The sequence below is a fragment of the Eubalaena glacialis genome, chromosome 11 (genome assembly GCF_028564815.1).
Source record: "Eubalaena glacialis isolate mEubGla1 chromosome 11, mEubGla1.1.hap2.+ XY, whole genome shotgun sequence".
Classification (NCBI taxonomy): Eukaryota; Metazoa; Chordata; class Mammalia; order Artiodactyla; family Balaenidae; genus Eubalaena; species Eubalaena glacialis.
In genome coordinates, this window is record NC_083726.1 from 100,854,362 (window position 1) to 100,862,440 (window position 8,079).

Below are 8,079 nucleotides of genomic sequence, written 5' to 3' on the forward strand. Positions count from 1 at the left end.
ATCTAAAACTGCTCAACTTCCTGTATTTCATGCAGTGAAATCATACCATCTTTAATCCTGCTAAATTAGAGGGTTTGGAAACAAAACACAAAAGTTCCAAAAGCAAGGAACTCAGATGTTCCTGCTCAGTGTCATCAGCACAAATTTTATGTGAACTAAATTTAAATCTGTCAATGAAAACTCCTTAACAGGAGCATCCAAAGCTACAAGTGAGGAAAAGACAAATTCTTGTTAAAGCCTGGGCTACGTTAAATAAGCAGACATGTACAGAAACATAATTACCCTCATTTTCTGCTGGCATTTCAGGTGAGACAAATACAAGTCACTTAGCAACCCTGGCTCAAAGAAACTTAGTGCCAGGTGTGCCCTTGGGTATTGAGACAAGCAAAAGGCTCCCACAGATTTGCAAATATCCTTGAGGACCCATATCACGCTGGGTAGCACCACTGTTCTTACCCCCAAAATACACATCAAAACACATCTGGTGGGAGCTTCCCTGGTGGCGCAGTGGTTGAGAATCCGCCTGCCAATGCAGGGGACATGGGTTCGAGCCCTGGTCTGGGAAGATCCCACATGCCACGGAGCAACTGGGCCCGTGAGCCACAACTACTGAGCCTGCGCGTCTGGAGCCTGTGCTCCGCAACAAGAGAGGCTGCGACAGTGAGAGGCCTGTGCACTGCGATGAAGAGTGGCCCCTGCTCGCCGTAACTAGAGAAAGCCCTCGCACAGAAACGAAGACCCAACACAGCCAAAAATAAATTAATTAATTAATTAAAAAAAAAAAAACACACACATCTGGTGAATTCCCTTAAAGCTTAGCTTTTATGATTCAATTGAATGAAAATATGGATTTGCCGATCTCTGTGTTTTGCTTGTTTTTTATACAGTCATCCAAACGAACTCAAGGAAGATGTATTAGATAAAACACAACTGGAGAAAAAAAAATTGTTTTCAGATTAGATTATAATATACCATTGAACAACTTGTCAAAAATGTAGCATGTCTATTCTGAGGCTATGGAAAGAGTTGCTCAGATAAAAGAAGTTGTTGAAACATGCTGGTGGTCACTGCACTTGCGCTAAATGGTTGTCTGTGCAGCATTTTGCAAGAAGTTGGATAAAGCCATAAAACTGTCAAATTTAAGGCACAGTCTTTAAACTGGGGACATTTCAGAGTTATTTTCGTGATAAGGGTGGTAAGTTCCAGAATGTATGTTTTTACATTGAAGCTTTTAGTAGTTTCAAGACAAGGTTCTGGAGCAGATATTTCAAATAAAAATATAAATAACTTTTGTGTTAGGAAAAAACCTCCATTAATTAAACATCTCTCGAATGTAACTTAGTTGGACCAGCTGGAGTATCTAGATACTGTTTTCAACCAGCTGAATGGGCTCCTTGGGGGAGTTCACAGTCCCCACGTTATGGCTTACAATTGCAGAGAAAGTTTCAGCAACAAAACTGAAACCAAGTTGAGACTTGAAATACAAAATAACACTACTTCCTACTGTTTTGAAATTTTGAGGGAATGTCAGACAGGACAGGCCACTAGCAAGATGTTTTCAAATGGTGCCATTAAACCCAGGGTATGATGACATTTGAAAACACAGTGTCAGCCAAATATAATGATGACCTAAGCTTCCTCCAGAGTCCAGTTATCAACTCCTTTTAAAAAGTGAACCCTCTCCAGTAAGGAAGGTGAGTATTGTTCAGGAAATTGTCAGTAATTTAATGTTGATGCATAAATTTCCCAGTGTAGCTCTTTCAGACCTCGGGATCAGTTTAAATGAAGGGATTAAGATTGAGATTGCAAAATGACATGTTTACATTTAAAAAAAAAAAAAAAAGGACCACCATTTACATTTACTTATTAGTGTGGACCACGATTTTTCTCCATATGGTGCTACCAAACAAAATACAGAAGTGAATTGGTTACTGGTGTTAATATAACCCTGCAATTGTCATCTGTCACTCTTATTATTGTTGAATTGCATCCCTTCACACAATGTTGAAATCCTAATCCACAGTCCCTGTGAATGTGACCTTATTTGAAAATAGGGTCTTTAAAAAAAAGAAAAAGAAAATAGGGTATTTATGTTAAAAAAAAAATAGGGTCTTTGCAGATGTAATCAAGTGAAGCTGAGGTCAGGCTTGATTAGGGTGGGCCCTTAACCCAATGACTGATGTTCCTATAAGAAGAGAAAACAGACACAGAGAAGAGATCGCCATGTGACGACACAGAGACACAAACACAGAGGGAAGACGGCCATGGGAAGATGAGCAGAGATTGGAATTATGTTGCTGGGAGCCGAGGAACGCCTGGGGCTGCCAGAAGTTGGAAGAGGCAGGGGAGGAGCATCCTCCCCAGAGACTTCAGTGGGAGCATGGCCCTACCCACACCTTGATTTTGGACTTCTGACCTCCAGAACCGTGAGAGAATAAATTTCTATTGTCTAAAACCACCGGTTTGTAGTAGTTTGTTACGGCAGTCTTAGAAAATTAATACAACTCCCATTTCAGTTGTTTATGAACGCCCAAATGGCCTCTGTTCTTATGGCTTAACTTTTAATAAAGATTAATTTAGATCTCATAAATTGTCTTTTATCTAAATGATGTACTGGAGTTTATGTAAGATTATGTTTGATAAGAGGACACTGCAGTAAGAAAAAAACAAAATCAAGTTTAAATTCACTGCCTCAGTTTCACCACATCATCTTACTGATCAGTTAACCAAGGTGTAGAGGGAAAGGAAATGACTTGCCCAAGATGACAAAACACATTCGCAGTAGGTATGGTGCTCGGGCTTTTGCATCTCTTGATTTCTAATCCAGAATTTCTCTCCCGCCCCTTTGGAATGAGGCTTCACTCTCCAGGGCAGGAAGCCAAGGATGATTTGGGAAAGCATAGAAATATTTAAATAGCATGCTTCCCACACAATCCTCTCAAGGGATTGCCTTTCATATTTCGACAAGTGTACATTCTTTACCCTAGACCCGTCTGAGATTTGTCATAAATTTAAAAATAATTCTCACGTCTTTGGGTAGAGAGCTAAATTCCTACTTTTATGACAACAAAAGCAAATTAAAATTAAAATTGCATCTATTGAGTCAGGGGGAAAAAGAAGAAAAAAAGAAAGGGGGATTCATGAAGGCTACCACTTCCAATATGAACAAAATACTTTTTTTCACCCTAGGATATTACTGATCAAAAAGAAAGAAAAAAAAAGTAGTAACATCTCCATGTTTTTTATTACGCTTGTGTCGCTGAAAGAAGTAACTTTCAGGGGTTATTTGGGTCTTATTCGGGATGATAGAAGCCCCAATACTGTGTTTTGGATGCTGTTCAGAAGTTTGATCCAGTTTAATTTCTTGGCTGAGTTCTTGCCTTTGTTGAATTCTCTCCAAAGGTTGAGGTCGAAGGGGCCTCACTAACAGCAGGCCGCCGTCTCTCCAAACAGAGGAAAGACTCAAATTGGGAAAAGAATGCAGAGGCAGCGATGCCTATTTGATTTCTACAAATCATCAGTGATATGGAGGGTCAAGAAAGCAGGGCTGAGATGGAAACAGTGTGTTTCCATTTTAAAGAGGAATGTTAACAGCATGGGAAAAACTCGCAAATATGAAGGTGGGTGGAGTTTTACTGAGACTCGGGGATTGAAGGCTGAAAGTCCCTGAACTCCCAGCAGCATCAAGATGGTACTTGATGCAAAACGGTACTGAATGGAGCCCAGTGTGATAAAGGAAAATAAGTTCAGTCCTTGGCTAAAGGGGAAAAGAAAAAACCCAAAAACCTGCAAAGGTGCTTGTTTCCCTCGGTGTTGAATCGCTGAATCGCGGTTATGAACTTGAACGTGACCCTGAGAGGCCCTGGTTGGTTACCCTCACCCCAGAAATACTGACACCTTGTTTTTTCAAACATGCTGTGTCTCCAGGCAGATCTAGACCTTGCCGTAGGTCTAAACATCATCACCGCCACCTGGAAGCTGTACCAATTAGCCAGAGAAGCAGGCTTTGCACACCATTTGGCTGTACAAAAGAGGCCGCCGGGGCTGAGTCTGAGTTTTCAGGCAGGCTTTGCAAACTCCGTATGAAAGGCCGAGGGGGGAGTGCCATGAACAGTTTAAGATTATTTCATCCTTCCTTCAAGCTTTCAGAAAAAGCTTGCCACCAGATTTGTTTAAAGGGATTCCATCTCACGTGAGGGATTTCTTGGCATGAAGAACCTTTTCTTTCATGTTATATTAAGAGCGTGTGTGCCACATTTCTTCAAAAGGCAAGTTTTCCTCTCAAACAGAAAGCAAGCTCACAGAACCTATAATGATCCTAAGCAAAGCTACGGGTGGGTATCCCAAATCCCTTAGCTTTAGAAAAGCTTGAATTATATTTACCTCAAACATCATGGCTTTGCCTGAATTGGTTCATATTTTGTAAGGTGCTTTGTTTTTTTTTTTTTTTTTGGCTATTAAGGAAACAATCTTTGCTTCCTGGTGCTAAAATCATCAATGGTCTTTCTCTCAGCATTGGAAAATAGGAATATGACACTGAAAACTGTTTACTGCCCAGCAAACACTCTGGCCCCATGCTCTGGAGTAGAAAGCAAAGGCATTTCATTGCATCAATTGCCTGCAGCTGGAATCTCTCTTCCCAGGCAAACAAGAAGGTGGAGACACAGAGCAGGACCTCGGGCAGCTTTCTGGTGAGCGAAGCAAGCTGATTTGTGATTGGTACTAAAAACTGTTATCTTGCCCCACTGCACAGAGAAGCATGCAAGGCGGTGTGCCCTTTCTAGTCACCTAGTTAATGATAAAGCCCTGAGACCCGCAGAAGCCAGTGGCCAGATCACAGCCAGGTAGGTGCATCACCCTCTTTTCTGCTTTTCACCTGAAGTCATTGTTGGGCTTTTGAGGTCAAACAAAAGATTTGATGCAAAACACTGAGAAATGCAGCTCTCCAGAGATTTTTCAGATTCCATGCTTTGAAATTAATTTTGCTCCTCCACAAAAAGATTGTGAGGCAAATGGAAATATCATTCCACTTATTGTGGAATTATTTCCAATATTATATCTGGTGTGGACAGAGAAGTGTAACGTTTTTATTTAGCAATTTCTGCTTTCTCCTCTCTGCATCTTTCTTCAGTGTGAAGCTTAGCACTGAACATAAATCACTAGATCATGTTTCGCTTTTTTCATGTACACCAAAAATGAGCTGTAGGACTATTGAGGATTTCAGAGTACAAGAAGATTTTACATGCTCTGTTTTTAGGACAAAAGTGGTATAAAGATAGGGGACTTGTCAGACCTCTCTGTAAAATGGACCTAATACCACCTTTCTTTCAAGGTTGTTGTGAGATTTAGAAATAAGGCATGATGTAAAGTGCCCGGTTCATGCTATTGTTATTATTGCCAAAACTACCAATGCCTAATAAAAATTACATGCTTAAAAGATCATTGTTCTGTGGATGAATGAATGAATGAATGAACATGTACTAATGGTTCTCCTTTGATCCCCTCAACTGCCTGTGATGTAATTACTATGCTAAAGCAGTGCCTCTCTAACCTCAAAGGACCTGCCAGTCAACTGGCAATCTTGTTAAAATGCATATTCTGGGTCAGGAAGCCTCAGGTGGAGTCTGAGATTCTGCATTTCTCACAAGCTCCCAGGCCATGCTGACTAAGTCCTAGATAATTCCCTTATTGAGGACTAGACCAGTTCTTTAGATACTCACATGACACCAAAATATACTATCCAAATAAAAACTGAACATCAGTTGGACACAGCTGGTTTTTCCCACCAGAGCAACTAATACTGGATTCCCAGCAGTACTGTCATCTTTGCTGAAGTGATCAAGGAGTTCAGCACCAATTACCTCATCAACGAACTTATGTGCCATGAGCTAAGAGTCAAATTGCAGCCCATGCTTCCTATCAAGAGCTGCATCATACCTCTCTCCAGCTTTGTCTTATAAGTCAGGAAATGTCCGCTGTTATTCATGGTAACTAGAAACTGAGTTTTGAATGTCTCCATAACAAAAGTCAAGAATACACGTGACAATAACATTTATTTGCAACTCCACTTCAGTTTGTTTTGTGTCCATTAGGTGTCAGACAACGTAAGCACCAAAAGGGGGAATGGGGAGGACAAGAGAAATAAAGCTTTTGGCTCCAGGGAACTTACACTCCAGTGAAGAAGACATACTGACACAAAGATGGACACAAATATGATCAGTATTTGGTGCCACAGGACCCTAACCTAACACAAGGGAGCCTCATCGAGAGAAAGACACCAAAGAAGGCTGCTCTGAGGGAGTGATGCTCAAGCCAAGATCAGAAGGATGGATAGATGATTAAAGCCAGGTATCCGGGAGGAAAGGTATGGAGAATGTTCCAGGCAGAAGGAACAGCATGTTTACAGACACGGAAGCAGAAGAGGGCAGGAAGTGCTGGAAGAACAGAAATAAGTCCAATAGGGCTTCTCTCCACCAGCCAGATGCTCACATACAGAGGACAAAAGGGCAGAGGCAAGAATCCCCAAGTAACCCATATGCCAAGATCTGTCAAGATTTTTACTGAGCTTTTAGTTGTAAGTGCTTATTAGCTTTATACGGCACATAGTAAGTGCTATGAACATAAGTGCTATACAAGTGCAAATAAGTAAATAAATAAGTACCTAAATCCGTAAATGCATTGCTGGTTGGCTTCACTCTGCCAGGTCTCGTAAAACCACCCAGCAAATGAGCATAACAGAGAGCCTCTCTATCCAAAGACAGAGGAAAAAAGGGAAGACAACATATTTGGGAGTATGTGACAATTATAGAGGAAGTGAAAGTAATTAATCATTGAAAAATAATACTTCAAAAGCCAAGTGCTTTGCAAAGTATTGTTCGCAAAGCAGTTTTTCATTTGACTCCCATAGGTTTTAATTATAAAAATGTGAGTAGGTATGAATTTGCTTCATAATAATAAGATTTAAGCTTTCTTTTTTTTTTAATTTTTATAAATCAGACTAATTTGGTTTTGGTCCCTGCCTACCTTCACCTAGTAGAATTAGTGGAAAATTCAGTGTAACATATTTTAGAAGGAAGAGGGTTCTCCCTCCTATTATTTGAGGGAAGATCTTCCCATCTGTTTCCTCAAGACCGCATAAAAATTCTGGGGGCTGATACAGTGCTTGGAAAATGAGGGGAGGAGCTTTAGTCTGTGGTGGGTGTCATGGTTACCACTCTTCCTTCTTCACCTGAAGATGCTGACAAGCACTGGTCACCATCACTTCAGGGCGGCTCTGAGATACAATCCCAGCTGTCCTTTCCTCTTACCTCAGGCTCAGCTAGACAGATACTCGGTAATGTTCCCAAAACCAAGGCCCTTAAAGTTCAGTCTGCACAGGCTTCCTGCCGTCACCCTCATACATGCAGTCATGGGTGTTATAGGCCAATGGCCTTCACCACTCTTCCCAACGTCAAGGGAGTTTCTTCCCAGAATCAGCTTTCAACCAACCCTGCCTCCATCCTCTTATTCTCTGAGTCATCCAGCTTGATCCCCATCAGTGGATCTGAAATACAAAACCCAACACTTTCCCCACTGGGGCTGGGAGGTACAAGCAGGTTGTAGAACCACTGAGACCTTTAAGAAACAATGCTGGGCTCATCTTCTGGGGTAGGAGTGGTAACAGGGATAATTTAGGCTTCCCGGTTAAACACACAGCAGCAACAGTATTTTGTTTGCTTGTTTGTTTGTTTGTTTTTGGCCGAGCTGCGAGGCTGGCGGGATCTTAGTTCCTCGACCAGGGATTGAACCCGGGTCATGGCGGTAAAAGCGCCAAGTCCTAACTACTGGACCACCAGGGAATTCCCCACAGCAGCAAAATTAAAACCCAAAATATCAATTCCTTTTTTTCTTATTAATTCACATCTCTGACAGAAGTATTTACAGAAATCTCTCTACCAAAAAAAAAAAAAGTCTCTACAAACCAAAATCTATTTCCACAAACATCCGGTCACATGTTAGTTCAACTTGAACATTTACTCACCTTTCATTCCCTCTCCATCTCAGCTCTCTGTGGTTATTCATATTCATTCTTCCCATTCA

The 8,079-nt window shown here is 41.2% G+C and overlaps 1 non-coding gene across 1 annotated transcript; it reads right to left on the bottom strand.

Moving 5' to 3' along the window:
- Positions 1 to 7,766: 7,766 nt before the first annotated feature.
- On the bottom strand, positions 7,767 to 7,838 carry TRNAK-UUU (transfer RNA lysine (anticodon UUU)). Its single transcript has one exon. It is a non-coding gene; the product is annotated as a tRNA-Lys (tRNA).
- Between the last annotated feature and the right edge of the window lie 241 nt (positions 7,839 to 8,079).